The 22086-nt window shown below is 40.2% G+C and overlaps 1 long non-coding RNA gene across 1 annotated transcript in view; it reads right to left on the bottom strand.

Moving 5' to 3' along the window:
* Window positions 1–7885: 7885 nt before the first annotated feature.
* LOC126082568 (uncharacterized) overlaps window positions 7886–22086 on the bottom strand; it is a 68309-nt gene continuing 54108 nt past the window's right edge. The window contains exons 3-6 of the long non-coding RNA XR_007518578.1: window positions 20775–20866; window positions 12909–13052; window positions 10715–10831; window positions 7886–8158 (exon numbers count right to left, since the gene is read on the bottom strand). This is a non-coding gene — a long non-coding RNA (uncharacterized LOC126082568). The remainder of the gene's footprint in view (window positions 8159–10714; window positions 10832–12908; window positions 13053–20774; window positions 20867–22086) is intronic.

Below are 22086 nucleotides of genomic sequence, written 5' to 3'. Positions count from 1 at the left end.
ACTTTGGACGTGTTATCAGGAGGGATCAGTCCCTGGAGAAGGATATCATGCTTGGTAAAGTAGAGGGTCAGCGAAAAAGAGGAAGACCCTCAATGAAATGGATGGACACAGTGGCTGCAACAATGGGCTCAAGCATAAGGACTGTGAGGATGGCACAGGACCCGGCAGTGTTTCGTTCTGTTGTGCAGAGGGTCGCTATGAGTCGGAATCTACTTGATGGCACCTGACAACAGCAACAACTCCACCCAGGGCCTCATGGGGACAGATGAGGACTTAAAAACTGGGATATCCCCTGGAATTTCCTTATCAACTACCTTGCCATTTCTCTATTTTCCACGAGAGGGATAATAAAAAGCTAACTGAGCTCCAGTTTTCCAGAGAAGCATTTAATGATATAAGATTATCCGAGTGAGTCACACACCCACAAGGCTATTCAATTTTGAATTTATTGGGTGAGAAATAATTTCAAACTTTCCCAAAAAGAAAAAAAATATGTTCAAACTGAAATCTTTAGGGAAAATCCCCACATACACTTTTTCATCCTTTGCTCCACAGTGAGTTACGTCTGCCAAAGCACTAGGCGAAAACCACAGGTGAGCCCTGAGCCACAGATAACACCTCTGCGACAAAATGTAACAAGGGTGACAGAGAACAAGTTACGGCTCTCTGGGAAGAGCTCCTCTCATAATGGAGAGACTCTAGCCTCAGCCTGGTCTCCTATAAATAATACCAAGGTGTCTCTGAAATGATAATGATATTACCTGTTTCACAACTGCACTAGATAAACTATGGGTTTGGTGGTGGTAACACAGACCCAAATTAACTATGGTTTAAACTAAGCAGGATTTTATTTTTCTTTCCAGGGTCGATAAGTTACCTTCATATTCACCAGGGACCCAAATTCCTTCAATCTTGTTGCTCTGTCATTCTTTTTTTTTTTTTTTAAATAAGAGAAAAAAAACCATTGCCATCCATCAATTTCAACTGATAATGACCCTACAGGACAGAGTAGAACTGCCCCATATGGTTTCCAAGGAGTGTCTGGTAGATTTGAACTGCTGACCTTTTGGTTAGCAGCCATAGCTCTTAACCACCACACCACCAGGGTTTCCTTTTTTATAAAACCAAAAAAAAAAAAAAAAAACAAAAACCCAGTGCCGTGGAGTCAATTCCGACTCATAGCGACCCTACAGGACAGAGTAGAACTGCCCCACAGAGTTTCCAAGGAGAGCCTGGAGGATTCGAACTGCTAACCATTTGGTTAGCAGCTGTAGAACATAACCACTACACCACCAGGGTTTCCTTCTCTTTTTAATAATAAATATAGGAGGTGTTTATTAAAAGGATGTTGAAGAACATGCCTTGCAGGTTAACGGTGGCAAGAAGAATTAAAACATAGCCCTCCTTGCCTCAGGGCTTTTTGGGCTTGTTTCTTTGTTTTCCTCAATCCCTATTTCTGCTTTTTTTTTTGAACACTTTATTGTGATTTGGGTTAAAGTTTACAGAGCAAATTATTTTCCCATCCAACAATGAATACACATTTTGTCTCATGACATTAGTTACAATCCCCTCAATGTGGCAGCCCTCCACTCACTTCCTTCCTCAGTTCCCCGTTGCCATTTGCCCCATCTTTCCTGCCCCTTCCTAAATTCTGAACTTTGTTTTTTGGGCAAATGCTGCCCTTTTTAGTCTGGTATGGTTGATTACTCTGTCATCTTTAGCAACTAGTTTCCATCTTAAGGCCAAAAATGGCTGCTCCAGCTCCCACTGTCACATCAGCATTCCAGTTAGCAGGAAATGAAAATGGGAAGCGTATGCTTCTTTCTTTAAATTGTTCAACTTGGAAGTACTGTACATCTCTTTAGCTCAATTCCATCTACCTATAAGGAAGCTGGACAACCAAATGACTAGCTAAAATTTCTATCTACATTTAATTTTATCTAGTAATATGAGAAATTAAGCTTTACAAGTATTTGATGTAGTGGCATCAACAATGAGTCCTTACACCAAATAGTCATGTGTCATGTAGAATAGTGCATCTCAAACTTTAATGTGCACATGAATGATCTGAGGTTCTTGTTAGAATGCAGATTCGTATTCAACAGTATTGGAATGGGGCTCAAGATTCCACATTCTAGTAAGTTCCCAGGTAATGCCAATGCTGCTCTTGCTCACATCATTTTTAGTAGCAAGGGATCTAGAACACATAAGGTATCAAGAAGCAAGTGGGAACTCCACAGAGCTGGAGGGTTATAGCAGTACCCTCATGACTTGGTTCACTTTCAGTATACTGAAACATACAGCACCTTACATATGTCCAGTTAATTTACGCAAGTTAGTATCTGTTGTTGTTATGTACCGTTGAGTCAGTCCAACTCATAGTGGCCCTATGCACAACAGAACAAAATACTGCCTGATCCCGCGCCATCCTCACAGTCGTTATTATGCCTGAGCCTATTGTTACAGCCACTATATCAATCTATCTCTTTGAGGGTCTTCCTCTTTTTCACTGACCCTCTACTCCTTCTCCAGGGACTGATCCCTCCTGATAACATGTCCAAAGTGTGTGAGGTGTACTCTCACCATCCTGGCTTCCAAGGAGCATTCTGGTTGTACTTCTTCCAAGACAGATTTGTTCACTCTTTTGGCAGTCCATGGTATATTCAATATTCTTCGCCAACACCACAATTCAAAGGCATCAATCCTTTTTCGGTCATCCTTATTCATTGTCCACCTTTTTTGAATGCCTGTGAGTCAACTGAAAACACCATGACTTGGGTCAGGCGCACCTTAGTCTTGAAGGTGAAATCTTTGCTTTTCAGCATTTTGAAGAGGTTTTTTGCAGCAGATTTGCCTAACGTAATATGTCTTTTGATTTCCTGACTGAGGCTTCCACGGCTCTTGATTGTGGATCCAAGTTAAAAGAAATCCTTGACAATTTCTGTCTTTTCTCCGTTTATCATGATGTTGTTTACTGCTCCAGTTGTGAGGATTTTTGTTTTCTTTAGGTTGAGGTGCAATCCATACTGAAGGCTGTGGTCTTTGATCTTCACCAGAAAGTGTTTCAAGTCCTCTTCACTTTGAGCAGGTAAGGTTGTGTATGTTTATCACAGGTTCTTAATGAGTCTTCCTCCAATCCTCATGCCACGTTCTTCTTCATATAGTCCAACTTCTTCGATTATTTGCTCAGCATACAGGCTGAATAGGTACGATGAAAGGATACAACCCTGACGCACACCCTTCCTGACTTTAAGCCACACAATATTCCCTTGCTCTTTTCGAACGACTGCCTCTTGATCAATGCACAGTTCCTCAGGAGCACAATTAAGTGTTCTGAAATTCCCATTCTTTGCAACGTTATCCATAATTTGTTATGATCCACACATTTGAATGCCTTTGCATAGTCAATGAAACGCACGTAAACACGTTTCTGGTATTCTCTGCTTTCAGCCAGGACCCACCTGACATCAGCAACGATATCCCTGATCTGAATCCGGCCTGAATTTCTGGCAGTTCCCTGTTGATAAACTGCTGCAGCTGCTTTTGAATGATCTTCAGCAAAATTTTACTAGCATGTGATATTAATGATATTTTTCGATAATTTCTAGCTTTACCTAAATCAACCCTCACGAAGTAGACAAGTAGCTTAAAAATATTCCTGAAAATAACAGTGGGTTGAAATTATACCAATACTTTAAATATAATAATATCAGAAAACAGGCAGAAATGCCAATTTCTTTACTCCAAATGTAAGTTTTCTTAGTCACATTACAAGATAAAAGACTGATCTAATTAGATTGGAACAGAAGTCCACCAAAAAAATTAAATTATTAAAAAGACTGTTTGCAATAAGACTTCCTCTATCTTTAGCAAGGAGGCTAAGCCCAAGTGTATTTTGTTCCTTGTAATATTAGCTAATGAAAGTATTTTATGTAAATGATTGGAAAACAAATATAATAGAATACAGGAATGAAACTTTTAGATTTTTTACTAGTGCTTTCAAGATTTTCTTTTTTGATTTCAGTCAAACCTGGCAGCCTTTCGTACTGGCCAATATAAAGCAATATTCCCAGCATGAAAATATGCAGCTTCCAAAACCCACAGAGGCCTACCAGTGTGCTTTCTTCTTCATGTTAGGAAGTATGACATGCAATAACTGCAACCACACTTTGGAGGGAGTGTCCTAGCATGGCCAAGGAAATTAGACCTCTAAAAATTTTACTGGTATCGTGGGCTCATATATCTATATAAGGGTTATCTCCTACCCCCATAGCACTTGTATCTTATCAACACCTCTAAGGTATTTGCCTGTTCTTGTTTAAATGGTCCAATTATCATGACGCCACGAACACAACAAATCAGTGTGGTATTCTTCTGGATGTTCTGACAGCCTGTATTATGACAGACCAATATTATATTACATGACACTACATTACATTGTATTATAAAAGTCCATTGCCATTCAGTTGATTCCGACTCCGAGCAACCCTATAGGGCAGAGTGGAACGGCCCCATTGGGTTTTCAAGGAGTGTCTGGTGGATTTGAACTGCCAACCTTCTGTTTAGCAGCCTTTGTTAGCAGAACTCTTAACCACTGCACCACCAAGACTCCATTATATTATATATTATATTACATCAGACTGTATTATGACAAAGGGCAAGAGAGTTAACATAGCCTAGAAAACCAAAACCAAACCCGCTGCCATTAAGTCAATTCCGACTCATAGTGACCTTGTAAGACAGAGCAGAGCTGCCACATAGAGTTTCCAAGGCTGTTGTAATCTTCACAGAGGCGGACCGCCACATCTTTCCCCCACAGAGTGGCTGGTGGGTTTGAACTGCTGACCTTTCAGTTAAGCGTTTTAGCACTAAATGTATACTACTGTGTGTTCCAAGTGAATACAAACTATTTCTCATTTTCTTTTCGGATAGGGATGGAAAAGAACACATTTGTCAGACCAATGGCCACATGCTATGTACCTGAGACCATGCTGGTTTAGTCTACCCAAAATACCACATCTTGTATAGCAGCTCTAATTAGGGGTTCTACTGGGTTTTGGTTTAGTTGTTAAATTTATGGTAGACTCTGCCATACTCTAGGAACCATCTGGTTTTCGTAGGGGCCACACTCATGAATTAATAGTGATGGGAATCACCAATCCTGTATTCTTTATGTCTTTTAGGATGGCATTGATCTCTGTCATTCCCCACAACACAAAACATTGATTGATAAAAAATAAAAAATTATTTTTTGTCTTTTTTTAAATAATATAAGAGAAACTAGAAAGCAGTTTTACTTGAATAATAATGAAACACCATATTTTTCCCAAATAACACATCCATGTAAATAACACCCCCACGCGTATGATATGTGGAAATGATGAAATAGAATAAAACAGTTCTGATTTGTAATAGCCAAAATTTTTTTCCCAGTCTGTAGGTTCTCTTTTTACTCTTTTGATGAAGTCTTTTGATGAGCATAAGTGTTTAATTTTTAGAAGATCCCAGTTATCTAGCTTATCCTCTGGAGCTAGGGTGTTGTTGGTTGTGATTTGTATCCTGTTAATGCCATATATTAGGGTATCTAGCATTGATCCTATTTTTTCTTCTGTGATCTTCATAGTTTTTGCTTTATATTTAGGTCTTTGATAGATTTTTTAGCATTGATCCTATTTTTTCTTCTGTGATCTTCATAGTTTTTGCTTTATATTTAGGTCTTTGATCCATTTTTTAGTTAGTTTTTGTATATGGTGTGAGGTATGGGCCCTGTTTCATTTTTTTGCAGATGGACATTCAGTTTTGCCAGCACCATTTATTAAAAAGACTGTCTTTTCCCCGTTTGATGGACTTTGGGCCCTTGTCAAAGATCAGGTAATTCAAAGATAGGTGGATGGATTTACACCTGGGTTCTCAACTCTGTTCCATTGGTCAGTGTATTTGGCGTTGTACCAGTACCAGGCTGTTTAGACTACCATAGCTGTATAGTAGGTTCTGAGGTCAGGTAGTGTGAGTCCTCCTACTTTATTATTCTTCTTCAGTAGTGCTTTACTTATCTGGGTCCTCTTTCCTTTCAATATAAAGTTAAATATAAGTTTTTCCATCTCTTTAAAGAATGTGTTGGAATTTGGATTGGTATTGCATTGTATTTGTAAATCACTTTGGGTAGAATTGTCATTTTCACAACGTCGAGTCTACCTACCCATGAGCATGGTATGTTTTTCCATTTATGTAGATCCGTTTTGGTTTCTTGCAGTAGTATTTTGTAGTTTTCTTTGTATAGCTCTTTTATACCCCTGGTTTGATTTATTCCCAAGAATTTTATTTTGGGGGGCTATTATAAATGGTATTGTTTTCCTGATTTACTTTTCATCATTCTCTTTACTATTGTATAAACCAAAAAAAAAAAAAGCAAATCCATTGCTGTCGAGTCGATTCTGATTCATCGTGACCCTATAGGACAGAGTAGAACTACCCCATAGAGTTTCCAAGGAGCACCTGATGGATTCAAACTGCCAGCCTTTTCGTTAGCAGCCATAGCACTTAACCACTACACCACCAGGGTTTCCTTATTGGTCTATGGATTAGATAATTAATTTTTAATCTTTTTTCTTTTCTAATGTAAACATTTAAAGGTGATATTGTCTTCTAAGTTCCAGTTCAAATTGTTTTTCTTTGACCTATGTGTTATTTAGAAATGTGTTGCTTATTTCCAAATACTTGGAAATTATCATTTTGTTATTGATTTCTAACTTAATTCTGCAATTGCCAAATGATATATTCTGCATTATCTCAAGTTTTTTAATTTATTGAGAATTATTTCATGGCACATGCATTCTATCTTGGCAAATATTCCATAAACTCTTGAAAAGAATGTGAATTCTACTGTTGTAGGCAGGGTGTTCTATAAATGTCAGTTAGGTCAATTTGGTTGATACTGTTGTTCAATTCTTCTATACCTTTACTGATTTTATGTCTATTTTTCTGTCAGTTACTTAAAGAGAAATGTTGACATCTCCAAACATAATTGAGAATTTATCTAATTCTCCTTTCAGTTCTGTACATTTTGCTTAGTGTATTTTAAAGTTCCGTTAGTTGGGTGGAGCCCTGGTGGCACAGTGGTTAAGAGCTTGGCTGCTAACCAACAGGTCAGCAGTTTGAATCCACCAAGCTGCTCCTTGGAAACCCTATGAGGCAGTTCTACTCTGTCCTATCGGGTCACTATGAGTCAGAATTGACTCAACAGCAACAGGGTTGCATTTTTGGTTTTAGAGTTGTTAAGGTGGTGCAGTAGTTAAGAGCTAGCTGCTAAATCAAAAGGTCAGCAGTACAAATCTACCAGCTGCTCCCTGGAAATCCTGTGGGGCAGTTCTACCCTGTCCTATACGGTTGCTATAAGTTGGAATGACTCAATGGCAACAGGTTTTATTAGCTGCATATTTAAGATTGTTATATCTTCTTGGTGAATTATCTTCATATTATTATAAAATATTTCTTGTTAGACTTGGTAATATTGCTTGATTTAATAAAACAGCCATATTTAGCTGCAAGAAAATCTGGAAATGAGGTTTTATCCTGAACTACTCTTTAACTAGGTAACTTTTAGGTGCTGCATTGCTGAGGAAGAAGGTGAGAACAGATATTGGAGGACAACTAGCCTTTCTGCATTACTTATTCTTTCCTTCAATAAAACTGCTTGGTCACCTATATTCAAAGCACAGTGTTTCAGATACATAGGTATAGTTACCACTATATACAGATATATAGACAGGATGAACAAAAATACAGTACCTCCTAAGTGACTCTTACAATCTAGTGAATACATAAAAGTTGAGTAGCTAAACTCATGTATCTTCTATGCCATTCTTACAACCTATTTCTCAGCCAGTCATAGGTGTAATGCTATTCTGTTAGTTTAATTCCCACACATCACCGATATCATTATTAAGCATCTACTTAGAGCTCAGCATTGCATTAGGCACTGTGAGGAATTCTTGGATGTTAGAATGAAAGGAAATTTAAGAGATCATTTAATCCTTTGTGGTTGAGAAAACTGAGGCCCAGAGAGAGAAAGGGACTTACCTAAGGAACTTCCTTCAATGTCTTTGTTGGCAAGGAACTTAGATTTTTATCTGCAATCACCACAGAGCCTGCCAGGACTCTAAAATTCAGGAAATAAAAACCGAGCTTCATTCAGGATTCCCCTGCTGTGTATGAGTCAGAGGGAAAAACCCCTGGGGACAGCCAGCAACCAATACTGCTGCTTTAAGAGTGCAGCTCATTAGGCACTTCAACTTCTCATTATTAAATGACAACTGATCCCACTTGTTGTTGTTAGGTGCCATCGAGTCAGTTCAGGCTCGTAGCAACCCTACGTACAACAAAATGAAATGCTGCCCAGTCCTGCACCATCCTCACAATCGTCATTATGTCTGAGCCCATTGTTGTAGCCACTGACAGACATGTGGGGGATCCCACCTAGCCTACTGAAATACCTTTCAAAGGAGGCTCTGTCCCTGGAAACAAATGAGTTAGTTGGACATGCTGGATTTAATCCTTACACCAACACTGGTTAGCTGTGTGTCCTTAACCACATTGCTTAACTCCTCTGAGTTTCAAATTTCTTATTTCTAACTTGGGGATGATTATCCCTATGCCTGGGTACTAAAATGATCAAGTAAAATACCATAGATAATATCTTTAGCATATGTACTTGATAAATGTTATTTTCATTCACTTACATTAGTTTGTCATTGCTTCCAGGGTTTTTTTTTTTTTTCCCCCAGGGAGACTATTCTCTAACAAAGTTATTTGGGGTGGTTGAACCATTTCAAATCCTTCAATGATTTACAGTCACTTACTAGTGAAAGTACAAACCCCTTCACATGATTTTCAAGGCCTCTTCTTTTTTAAAGGGGGAGCTTTAGTGAATAAAAGATGGGAACTCAAACATAGGTCAGTTGATTCCTGTTCCAATAATCCCTGAACAAATAACTACAGTAAAACCTAGAAAATTCTGTTGTTGTTGTTGTTGTTAGCTGCCGTTGAATCTATTCCAACTCATGGTGACCCCATGTGCACAGGCTAGAACTGCTGGATAGGGTTTTCAAAGGCTATGAACTTCCAGGAGCAGATCACCAGGTCTATCTTCCAATGTGCCCCTTGGTGGGTTCAAACCACCAACCTTTCAGCTAGTAGTGGAGTGCTTAACCATTTGTACCACCCAGGGACTCAAGAGACATTAATATAGAGCACCGAATATAGAAGGGGAGTCCCATTTGTCATAATGATGCTTATATCTTCTCATCTATTTACTTCCAGGTGTTGGAATATGACCTAAAAGATTAACTTTGGTCACCTCTAGGTGTCAGAGTTGTGGATGATTTTTAATTTTTTTTTTTTTATCAGTTTGAGTATTTTCCAATTTTTCAACAGTAACAACTTTCTTATTTGCATAATAAAAGTAAAATGATAATGATGTGTTATGCTTATAACTGAGGATTATCCCCATGTGAAGGAAGTGATGAAAGAATATTTTAGTGAATAAAGTTAGATATTAGCAAGTTTCGTGACAGGATAATCCCAGTGGTCCTTGTAGCCATAAAAAAGTATAGGTAATTCAAGGCTTACCAACAGTTTATGCTATCTTAAGTCTCAAGATAATTTTTCTGTTCTGAAACTCTGTGACTACATCTTGATGTACAATCTGCAATGTAAGGGCATTCCTCAGCGCTAAGGTAAGCAGCCTTGCTCCAACCACACATATATCTTTCAATTGCATGACGTCTGATGATTCATGCAATTACTTTTGTGGCCTGCTGGTCAATATTCAAATGATTTTTTGTGCCCCTTTCTCATTTCTCTTGCACCTTATTGCCATTTAGTTCTCGGAACCAATAAGAAATTACTTCTCTATTTAAAAGTAAAGGGTTGGACTATTAGGCAACTCTACTCTGTCCTATAGGATCACTATGAGTTGGAATCGACTTGACAGCAAAAAGTTAATAGTAAAAACCTAGATTGCCTTAAAGAGATTGTTGGTAATTACAGACATCAAAGACAATTCTGGTGAGGGCTCAGAAGGAAGTGAGTAGAGCAATAGAGACAGTCTGCATCATCTTAGCGAATACATATGGCGCCAGCAACAGAATGGTGCTAGAAATGTGGATGTGCTTTGGGTGAGGCTTTAAAAGAATATGACGAACCTGTGATTGGACAATGGAGGAAGGGTGATGCTTTTTATGCAGTGTCAAAGAACTTGTCTGAATTATGTTCAAATGTTTGGTGGAAGGTGAAACTTGTAAGTGATGAACGTGGATATCTGGCTGGTGAGATTTCTAAGCAAGATCTTAAAGGGGCAGCATGGTTTCTCCTTGCTTCTTATAGTAAAATGGGAAAGGGAAGAGATGAACTTCAAAATGAACTGTGTAAAACAAAAACAAAACTTGAGGTTTGGGAAATTCTGTTGTATAAACTAAGGACAATTGTTCTAGAACATTCACCAAGGACATGGTTCCACAATCTTTTGAGAAAGAGATTAAACGTGTGACTGATGGCTCTAACTGACTGCCACAGCAGAAAACCCAACAGCTTAGACTGAAGGGAACGGAGAAAGAATAAAAGGAAAGAATATTGCCTGCCTCTTGGAATTCTACAGGCACTAAATAGGCCAAAGGAGCTAGATCTGTTGCCCTCCAAAAAAAGAAAAGGACCATACCTGGAGCAGCTCAGAGATCAGCAGAACTGTTGGAAGGAGCACAGGAAGCAGGGCCTTCTTGGTTTCAAAGGGTGGGGTCAAGGTCTTCTGGATCTCAAAGGATGGAGCCACAGCCTCCTAGTTTTCAAAGAGTCAGATCTTCAACAGCTCAGTTCCAGAGTATGAAGGTGCACCACCTCCCAAAGTTGAGGGGGTAGGACTGCCATGCCCAAGGGGGAGAAGAGCAGGGCCTGCGAAAGCTGAGGGGATGGGGGTCACCCCTCAGATGAACTAGGAGAAAGGGGCTGCCTAAACCCAAGGGAGCAAAATTGCTATCCCAGAGGGTCTGGAAAGTAGAGCTGAAGCCCAGGCCTGAGGAGCCTCTACCCAGAATCCAGAGGGCATGTCCAACACCCAGGTTCTGGAGGGCAAGGCCATTGCCCAGATAGTCTCAGAGAAGAGAGGATTATTTTCAAGTCTTGAGAGCTAATGTAAATTGTTCTGCTGAGTCTTGGACTTGCTTGATGCCTGTTATCGATTCTTTCCCTCCAATTTCTCCCATTTGTAGTGGGAATGTCTACCTTGTGTCTGTTCCACCATTGTACTTTGGAAACAGATAACTTACAGTCTAGACTTCACAGGTTCACAAATGAAGAGGAATTTTGCTCCAGGATGGAGTACCCATAAAGTCTAGCCCATATTTGATTTAGATGATTCAGAAAATGAGATTTTGGACTTGGGGTTAATTGAAGAGTTTTGGGATGATTTGATGGGTAAATGTGTTTTGCATGTGGCAAGGACATGTTATAATTTGAATTATGTCCCCCCCCAAATATGTGTAATAAATCCTAACTTCTATGCTTGTGGTTATAACCCATTTGGGAATGGGTTGTTTTGTTATGTTAATGAGGCAGGATTAGTGTAGGGTATATCTTGAGTCAATCTCTTTTGAGATAGAAAAAGAGATTAAACAAGGGAGCAGAGAGAGAGATGGGTTAAGATAGATGCCAAGACACATGGAGATCTCCAAGGAAGAAGAAGAGACAAAGACCTTCCTCCAGAACAGGTAGAGAAAGACTTCCCCTAGAGTCAGCACTCTGAATTTGGACTTTAGCATCCTAATCTGTGAGAAAATAAATTTCTGTTTGTTAAAGCCAAAAAGAAAAAAATAGTAAAAGGTTGAAGCGAACCTGGAAAATTGCTTCTCTTGGAACATTCTTACCATTGGAACATACATCTACTACCAATCTACTTAATGCAGGGCACTGGCCCTCTTCTTTGCTCTTTCTCCTTCTTTCTTCTCCTCTATTTCTCTTCATCCCTTTTTTCAAGTTAAGAAGGGGATAAAGAAAGTGTAGATAGTAGGCGTCACGAAAAATACTTTCCAAAGAGATGCTTGAAATGCAAGACCTAATTTCTCCTGTGAGACAACTTGCTTCACTAAGCCTCTGTTTTCTCACCTGTTAAATAGCCATAAATGTATTTACCTTAAGGCATTGTTGCTAGGACTAAAAGTTATGATGCACTGAAAGAATTTAGTTTAGGTTTTGCTCAATAAATTTTCGTTATGTGCTTGTTGCCATCAATTCACTCAAAGGAAAGACAGCCTATTCAGACATTGTCCTATCCATGTCTATTGAAAGTAGAAATTGTAAAGTGTTAGTACAGTATCAAAGATAGAGTTCTTCCAAACCCTTTTATAGGAAGATATCACTTAAAACAACTGCTAAAAGTAAGATGTGATCAAGTATCTTGGTTGAGTTTTGAATTACTTCCCTTTGAGGTAGAAATTTTGGTAGAAACTTCCACTGTTCATTCATGAAATTTTCCTATCCTCCTGGCACATAGGAGATATATATGTCCCCGTCTGCATACAATTAGGAAGAGTCATGTGACTTTTGGTCAAAGAAAATGAACTAAAAAATGAAAACTTCTTCTAAAATTTATATGAAGAAATAAAACTCCATAAATACTTAAGTCAACTTAAAAAAAAGAGGGACAGAAAGGAGTAAAGAAAAAAGGATTTCCCCTACTAGATATGACATTCTACAAAGACATAGTAATTAAAAAATGGGATTAGGACAAGAACAGACAAATAAAACATAGTTCAGAGATAGATTCGTGTATATGTGGAAATTAATATGGCTAAGATGGCATCTCAAATCAATGGGAAAGAATAGTTTTTAACAGATGATGTTGGGAAATATCCTCTCACCTTGTTGGGTTTGTTAGCCCTGGACCTGTTTGCCCTCAGGTCCAGTTTTTGTCCTCCTCTGCTTTATATCACAGAAGTTGACGACTACAGGCTGTATTTCCATATCCCCTGTCAGCTGGCTTCCATCTGGATTAGGTTGGAGAACTGGAAGAAGAGACAAGCCAGAGAATTTCTCCCCCTCCCTTTGTGCATTTGATGGCATCTCTGGAGCAGCTGCATATCTTCTTTCATTCCAACTCTCTCCAGAAAGGTCTGTATTGGTTCCACTGAGTGGGCACTAGCCTCTGGGTTCCTGTAACATTGCCTCCTGCTGTTGTTCATTCGGAAACCCTAATCGTGTAGTAGTTAAGAGCTACGGCTGCTAACCAAAAGGTCAGCAGTTCAAATCCACTCCTTGGAAACTCGATGGGGCACTTCCACTCTGTCTTATAGGGTCACTATGAGTCGGAATCAACTTGATGGCAGCAGGTTTGGGTTTTTGGTTGGTTGTTCATTCAGACTAGGAATGGTAATGACTTTCTACTTCTGCTAATCTGTGGGTTGCCTCACCATCCCCTGTTTAGTTTATCAGACCTACCATCATCTGTGTAACCAATTCCCTATATTAAATTCTTTCTGTTATAAACACTTGAAGCAGTCTTAGTTTCCCCCAAATAGAGAAAAATAAGTCTGTCTAAAACTACATACAAAAGTTGGTCTCAAAGAATTTAAGACCTAAGTATGAAGGCTAAAGCTATAATTAATAGAAGAAAACATAGAAAAATATATTTGTGACCCAGAGACAGAAAAATTCTTAAATTTTCAAAATCACAAGCCATAACAAAAGAATTTGACAAATCTGATTATATCATAATTAAGGACTTCTGTTTAATAAAATGGACAAATTCATAGGCCCACCCACTGCCGTCGAGTTGATTGCGACTCATAGTGACCCTATAGGACAGAGTAGAACTGCCCTATAGAGTTTCCAAGGATCGCCTGGCAGATTCATAGACTGGGAAAATATATATGTGTAAGGTCTGAAGCCAATAAAGGAAAAATTATAAGAAAATTTTGTAAATCAATTAGAAAAAGGAATATGGTAAAAGGATAGGAAGAATCAGTTTACAGAAGAGGAAAGCCCAAAAGCTAACAAGCATATGAAGAGGTGCTCAAAATTAGCAATGCTCATTAGCAACTAGAGAAATGCAAATGACATTTGGGAGCTAGGAAAAATTATAAACATTTTGTGCCAGCAAAAATTATAAAACTTTGTAAAAGAAAACAAAACTGGGTGATTAGGGAGGTGCGAACGTAGGGGCCGTTATGTCTCAGTGATAGGTCATCCTAAAGGGGCAGCCACCCTAGAGGGCAGACTGCCAGTACTTAGTCCCTTTACAAATGTCTTAGATTATTGATGTGGTAACATAGATGGATCTTAAAAGCATCGACCTTGATAAAAATTTTTAAATTCAATTGAATAATAGGATTCAATGTAAATTAAACATACATGTGTATAAAATGATACACGTTTTGAGAGAACACATCCAAACAAAGAGAAGGACATAAGCACAATAGCATCTCTTGGGCCTCCCCTCCTCCCTCACTGCCCTGTGTGTCTATACTTTCCATGCCAATAGTACTGACTGTTTGCAGTTCCACAAACTCAGCATGCTGTTTCACCTCTAACTGTCTTTGTACATGCTGTTCCTTCCCCCCAGCCTTCCCATCTAGGTCACTGAGAGCTGGTCACACTGAATTGTTAGGCACTGTTGAATCATCAGAGCTTCCAGCTTGGTATCGATGCCGAGTAACTGCTCAGTCAGTAGTGATGACACACTTAGTGGGCCTCCCCTGCACCACAAACCCCCTCCACCCTCACCCAATCTTTTTGTAAAATTTCTACAGGCTGTTGAGTACCTTCCAAATCCCAGTACTATGTTACTCTCCAGAAGGCTCACAAAGGGCCTTGGTGGCACAATGGTTAAGCACTCAGCTGCTAATCAAAAGTCAGCAATTTGAACCCACCCAGCTGCTCTGTAGAAGAAAGACAGGGTGGTCTGTTCCTGTAAAGATTACAGCCTAGGAAACTCTATGGAGCAGCTCTACTTATGGAGCCACTATAAGTAGGAATCAATGCAACAGCACCCAGCGACAGCAAAAGGCATACACAAGATACTGGGAGCTCAGTGTGGGAAGGGGGCTGGGGTGTAACAGTCCAGTATGTTGACTTTCACTTAATCCCCCCACCTCATTTTCTCACTTCTTACCAGCCCAGAACCGTCTAGTTTACTCACAAACCTCCAGCTATATGCCAAGGCTAAGAGGAAATGTCATCTGGTATGGTGAGTGGGAGTCGATCCACAAATCTCATAGCTCTTTATACAGATCTTCAACAAATATTTCTCTTTTCAGGGCCAACTTCACCCTGTTATGAGGTTCCAGAAGCCAAAACCTTTCTGGGGCTCTGGAACGCAAAGCTCCATGTTTTCCTGCTCCCACCAGTTTAGGGTTCAGGCTTCTCAGGTCTTCTAAAGCCAGTTATCAGATGTCCATTTGCTTTCCAGCTTTCAATATTGTCATCAAATATTATCGTCTCTTCTCCAATTCTTTTTGTCCTTGAGGGTCTATGTCACCCACTATGCTAAAAGCTCATCCACTGTCATTTTATTGGTGTTTCAGGAAAGAGCAGGGATGAGTGTGTTCAATCTATCATCTCTAACCAGAAGCTGCTCACTTTCAGAAAGTTTACGTTGTTGAAAATGTTTTCCTTAAAAAAAACTAGTTTGAAGCAAAATTGGCTACTTGATAAGACCCACCTACTCTTCTTGTTTTGCATGACAGCCCTTCAGATATTGGAGAAAACCTTGGTGTCCCCCTCATACTTTGATTCCTCTCTTTTCCAGGTTAAATAAGTCCCTCCCCTGGTACTCATTAAAATTATTTTGTTTGTGAGCAATAGAACTATACCTGGCAAACATGGGCATATTGGAAAAATAGTGAGATGGATCACAGAATTAAAGGAAGCAATAAAAAGGCAAGATTTGGGAGGGATAGGATTGGACAGCCCAGGGGCCTCAGTAGTGGGAATTGATCTATCTACTCCCTGATATGCTGTCTGTCATTTATGGGTCATGATTCAAGGCCCCCCATCAATCAGGCAATGTGTCTATACACCATCCCAGGCAGAGCAGATCACCAGGTGATCGCCTGACCCAGCATGATTCCATTGCCTATTCCTACATTAATGGTTCTGTGTATGTGATCCCCAGACTAGCAGCATCAGCATCACCTAGTAATTTGTTAAAATGCAATTCTCAAGCCCCGTCCTAGACCTACTGGATCAGAAACTCTGAAATACAGCAATCTGTACTTTAACAAGGGGATTCTGACACGTGCTTAAGTTTGAGAACCACTGCCCTAGGATCAGCTATGACCAAAGGTACAGGCAGATAAGAACAAATCTGATGTTGTAAGGACCATTCCCCAAGAAAGGGATTTAGATGGAGAGCCGCAAAGTTGATGTCAACTATCCTGCAATCCCCATTAATCAATAACACACATGTGGAAAAATCAGCTAACTTCAAGTCTGTGTTGAAAATGTCTCTCCCTAGCTCATGCTTTAGCCTCATGGTTTTAGTTGCTCTCTCTGCATCCGGCACATGATTTTCTGTTCTAAGAGAACTGGGCCAGGTCTATAGCATTTTCACCATTTGCTATCCCTAGTGCTACTCGTAATTACAGCCTTGAAAACTGTTTTGTTCTGAAGGTGTTACTGACAGCCTTCCTAGGAGCTCTGCTCTCAGGAGCTAATGCTTTAAGGTTTTTTTCACCAGGAGTTTTTTCTACGACAGGGAGGAAGGCTGCCTCACCCTTAAAACCAAAAAAACCAAACCTGTTGCTGTCAGGTCGATTCCGACTCATAGCAACCCTATATTCAAACATTGTAAAATGCAGAGGTGGGATGCACCTCTAAGGAAAATTTTCAGGGTTGTGTTGAAACACGTATTACTGCAATTCAGACAAGTTTCTGAAAGGTTAACAAGGGAGTTGAAAAGTTGTAAATAATACATAATCCATTCTCCACGGGGCATCTTCTCTCACCCCCCACCACTCAAACCAACTTCCCAGGGTACCACTACAGCTTCATTAGACCAAAGGTCCAATATATTGAAATTAAAATCATGGTTTCAATTTGAGGGTCTACTGTGTGTCCAGCAACGTGCAAAGCTTTCACAAGGATTACCTCAATTCACTTAAAGTTTATGACATTCCTGAGTTTTATGCTCCTTTTAAATATGAAGAAAATTAGACTCAGAAAAGTTAAATAGTTTGGCCAAGGCCACAAAGCTAGTAAGTCAAGATTAAACCCATATCTAACTGCCTTCGACACCCATGATCTTAACCGCCTGCCATACTGGTTTCATAGCACACAGAGCTATGGTCCAAAAAAAACAGTTCCCAGTTCAGGTGGGACTGGATCACTCCAAAAGTTATTCATAATTTTCCTTTGCCCAGTAAACGCTTCAAATCTTCCCTGCCACCTGATAAATTTGTTTTTTAAAAAAAACTCCTGCAGTTCCTCTGAGACCCAGTACGGGATCACCTCCTTCATGAACCCTTTCCACCACTACAAATGTGAGTCAGTCACTGATGACACTTTGCTGTTTGCTTACTTATCTGTCTCCTTCATAAGACATGAGCTCTTGTAAGGCAGGGTGTGCTTGAGCTCTTGTCTCGCTAGCACCTAGGACAGGGCCAAATACATTTAAAAAAAAAATACGTAGAATGCCTTTAACAGTTGTTAAGGAGACCCTGTGGCATATTGGTTAAACAATCGGCTGCTAACCAAAAGGTTGATGGTTGGAACCCACCAGCCACTCCATAGGAGAAAGATATGGCAGTCTGCTTTGATAAAGATTTACAGCCTTGGAAACCTTGTGGAGCAGTTCTACTCTGTCCTACAAAACCTGTTGATATGAGTCGGAATCGACTCGAAGGCAACGAGTTTCAGTTGTTGCTTGTTGAATCAAAAAGTAATTTAAAGGATGGATGGATGGATGGATGGATGTGTGGGTAGATGGATGGGTGGATGGATGGATAAATAGATAGATTTCAAAAGAAAATGATGACAAGAAATACACAATTCTAGTACCCATAGCTCAAGTGTCAGTAGAGGCAAGAACCAAAACTATTTATTTGCAAACACTGGCACTGAATCCCAGTATCTCTTGCCCTCATCATGTATTTTAATCTCTGCCAATTTTTGTGTCACCTATCTCCCCCCTTTTTCCCCTTCCCCTTCTTTACCCTCTCCCTCTTCCTCATAAATGTTTTATAGTATAGAACTAAAATTATGCATATAATATTTTCATATGTTATAATTTATGATTCAGATATAAACATAATCCTCCCCGTTCTTAATTTTAAAATCCAGTGAGTGGAACATTTTTGTAATCTCTAAAAATAAGATTCAAAACACAAACACCCACAACTCTCTCCCTTAAACTAACAACATACAGTAAATTGACTTTATGTATGTGCGTGAGTCAGCGGCTATCAATAGGAAAAAACCAATTATCCAATCCTGCTGAACGGCAGGAATTAACACAGCTTCGGCACCTACTGCGTATCAGCAATGTATCATATACATCTTCTTATCTGCTATTTATAGGGAGACAACTGAAGCTCAGAAATGTTAAGTAACTGTCCAATGTTACTCAGTACGGAAGAGGAGGAGGTGGGATTTAAACTCAGGACCCACGTTTTCCCACAAGATTAAACAATCTCTCATATGAAATCAGAGAGGCCATATTGGTAGGAGAAAGGAGGAAGAAATGCCCCTGAAGACAAAAACGCAGGATTAAGGAACACATTTTCAAAGAGAGCACAGGGCTACTCGACCAGAGTTTTGAAATCATGGGTGTAGAGCTTGCATGCTCACACTTCCTATGATTCAGCTCTGCCGTCTTACTTGGCTTTTTACGAAATTAAACCACATTTTAGAAAAGGAAACAATATCACCCCGATAATAATTTCTGTTTAAAATCAGATAATTTAAAATAAAGGTGAACAGTGGAATGACATAGATTTTTATCTCGCCTTCTAGTCACAGAAATGTTGAGTGTGAAAATCTTGAATTCCAAATTCCAGAAACAAAACTTTCTTTGCTGGCTTTGGAGATTTCTCATATTGTTTCACAACCTACATGCCCCACGCCCCCACCCTCATGGTGTCTGCTTCCTCTTCCACCCCCGATCCATGCCATGAACCCAAAGACGCTCTACAGGGAAGGGGCCCAGTGGGGAGAAAAGCCCTGGACTCCTTCCCTGAATGAGGTGCTTCTGAAAAACTCTAAATGTCACCACCCCATAATTCTCTCAAGCTGCACTGGGCTCAGCGAGAGAGAGGAAGAAACCAGGCAGGATGTCAGCCTCGCTCAGCTTCTGAGAATTGCTGCTTGGCCACAGTTTTCCCTGACCCAAAACATAGCAGCGGGCTAGGTAGAAAGTGTACGAAACCAAAGTGCAGCTGATGCTCTTGGGGAAGCCATCTGAGTGAAAGCAGTGGGAGACCTCAGCCCTGGCCAAGACCAAACTGACCTGCCTAAGCTGCCTGGTCTAAGCTGCCAGGCCCTGCCCTTTTTCCCAGACTCTGCAGAGTCATATAGCATGAGTATTCTTCTCTCACACGTCATCAACTCTCTAGTGCATGTTGTACCTCCATTCTTAAGGAGTCACTTGTCATGTTAAATGTGAGTGTTTTCAAAGCCAATCCTGAGGGTCTCCTCTTCTGGGCTGCACTTTGATGGCATTTTGGAGTCAATAAAGTATTATGGTTGGACATAGGATATGGATTTAAACAGACTTAGCTTTCAAGTTCTGAGTCTTCCAATTACCAGCTATGTGATCTTGAACAAGTAATCTTTCTTCATGTTATTCTCTCCTTTGGCTTCTCTGTAAGAATAACTCCTTAATCTATGTTTCCATTTTCTACCTCTAGTATAGCCAACTGCTTGCTAAACATTTCTGTTTGCAAGTTCATTTATTGCTTCAAATATGACAAAAGTCATTATCTACTTTTCGCCTTGAAGACTAAGGTGTGCCTGACCCAAGCCATGGTATTGTCAATCGCATCGTATTCATGTGAAAGCTGGACAATGAATAAGGAAGACCAAAGAAGAATTCACGCCTTTGAATTGTGGTGTTGGCGAAGAATATTAAATATACCATGGACTGCCAAAAGAACGAACAAATCTGTCTTGGAAGAAGTACAACCAGAATGCTCCTTAGAAGCAAGGATGGCGAGACTACATCTTACATACCTTGGACATGTTGTGAGGAGGGATCAGTCCCTGGAGAAGGACATCATGCTTGGCAGAGTACAGGGTCAGTGGAAAAAAGGAAGACCCTCAACGAGGTGGATTGACACAGTGGCTGCAACAATGGGCTCAAGCATAACAACGATTGTAGGGATGGCTCAGGACTGGGCAGTGTTTCATTCTGTTGTGCATAGGGTCACTATGAGTCGGAACCGACTCGACGGCACCTAACAACAACAAAAAAAACAATGCTTTTCCCTACCCACCCCCAATTTTGTACTTTCTTTCTGCTTATGGAACCACCAGGCTTTGAGATTCATCTTTAACGTCCCATATTGAATCACAGCTTAAGTCCTATTGATTCGTCTTCTGTAAGGTCTCTCCAGGTCAACCCTTCCTTTCTCACAGGTACTTGTCAGTTCACGCCATCGTGTTCTTCCAAATACATACTCCTTCCAAACTAGCCTTTACACCACAATCATAAAATTCTTTCTGAAATCACTTTGACCAAAATACCCTACCACCACCACCTACAATGAGGTGTCCAACTAGGAAAGGGCACATACCATGGACTGACGTTCAAGGCCTTTCATAACCTGGGCTCAGCTTCTTGTGCCAGCACCATCTCCCAGGTCTGCCCACCTGAGGGATCTGCACTCTGGACAGATGAAACAGAATTGAGATAAGCTGTTGAATGATGGATTCAAATGAATTACCCACAGTGTTATTCAAGAACAAAGTGAGCTATTTAGGTAAGCCTATCACCTTTTTTTCCAGGCAGAAGACCTGGATTTGATTCCCAACCAAGGTACCTCATGGGAAGCCACCACTCACCTGTCAGTGAAGGCTTGTGTGTTGCTGTGATTCTGAGCAAATTTCAGTGGAGATTTCAGACTAAGGCAGACTAGGAAGAAAGGCCTGGTGATCTACTTCCTAAAAATCAGCCAGTGAAAGCCCTATGGAGCACAATGATCCCATCTGAAAACTATCATAGGGATGGCACAGGGCGTCTTTTGTGCATGGGGTCACCATGAATCAGGGGCTGACCGGACAGCAGGCAGTGAAAAACAATCACCTTTTGAATGGCATCGCTTTGGCTGCCAAGTGCCCACATAAACAGTCCCATAGACCCTAAATCCTGGCTTATGTGTCAAATGTTTAAGAACCACTCCAGCAATGTCCTTAGTGACAAACTCTTCTTGTATGTAATGGAATATGTACTGGGAGAATCTCTCTTTCCTGCTAAGTTGGGAGGATTAAATGAAACCCTTCCTGTGAAAACACCAATCTTTGAATAATTAAACAATTTTTGCTTTCTTTTGTTTTCATGAAGTCAGCAGTCCTCAAAATGTGGTTTGGGAACCCCTGAGAATCCCTGAAGCCTTTTTTAGGGTACCCATGAGGTCAGAGCTATTTTCACAAGAATGCCAAGATGTTATTGACCTTGTTCATACTCATTTTCTCAGGAGTTTTTAAGTGGAGTTTTTAAGTTTCAAGCAGAGTTCTTAGTGGTAGCATGATGTATGATGTTGTAACAGGTTGAATGAAGAAGCAGATGTCTCCTACTAAGCCAGGCATTAGATTTGCAAAAATGTAAGAACAGTGCCACTCTTTTCAGTCAAACCATTTCGCTCTTCCTTTATTCATTCATTCACCAGTTGTGTGTAGACACCCACTTCGAACAAGACATTAGGGATACAGGGGGTGAGCAAGCAGACACAGCCTCTGCACTGCTGGAGCAGACAGGCTAGAGACAAGTGTCTTAGTTATCTAGTGCTGCTACAATGGAAATACCACAAGCCGACGGCTTTAACAGACATTTATTCTCTCACAGCCTAGTAGGCTAGAAGTCCAAATCCAAGGTCCCAGCGCTCAGGA

Source organism: Elephas maximus, chromosome 9, assembly GCF_024166365.1.
Source record: "Elephas maximus indicus isolate mEleMax1 chromosome 9, mEleMax1 primary haplotype, whole genome shotgun sequence".
In the NCBI taxonomy this organism is placed as follows: domain Eukaryota; kingdom Metazoa; phylum Chordata; class Mammalia; order Proboscidea; family Elephantidae; genus Elephas; species Elephas maximus.
The sequence above is the reverse complement of the archived record's forward strand: the minus strand, read 5'-3'. Positions and strand labels throughout refer to the sequence as shown.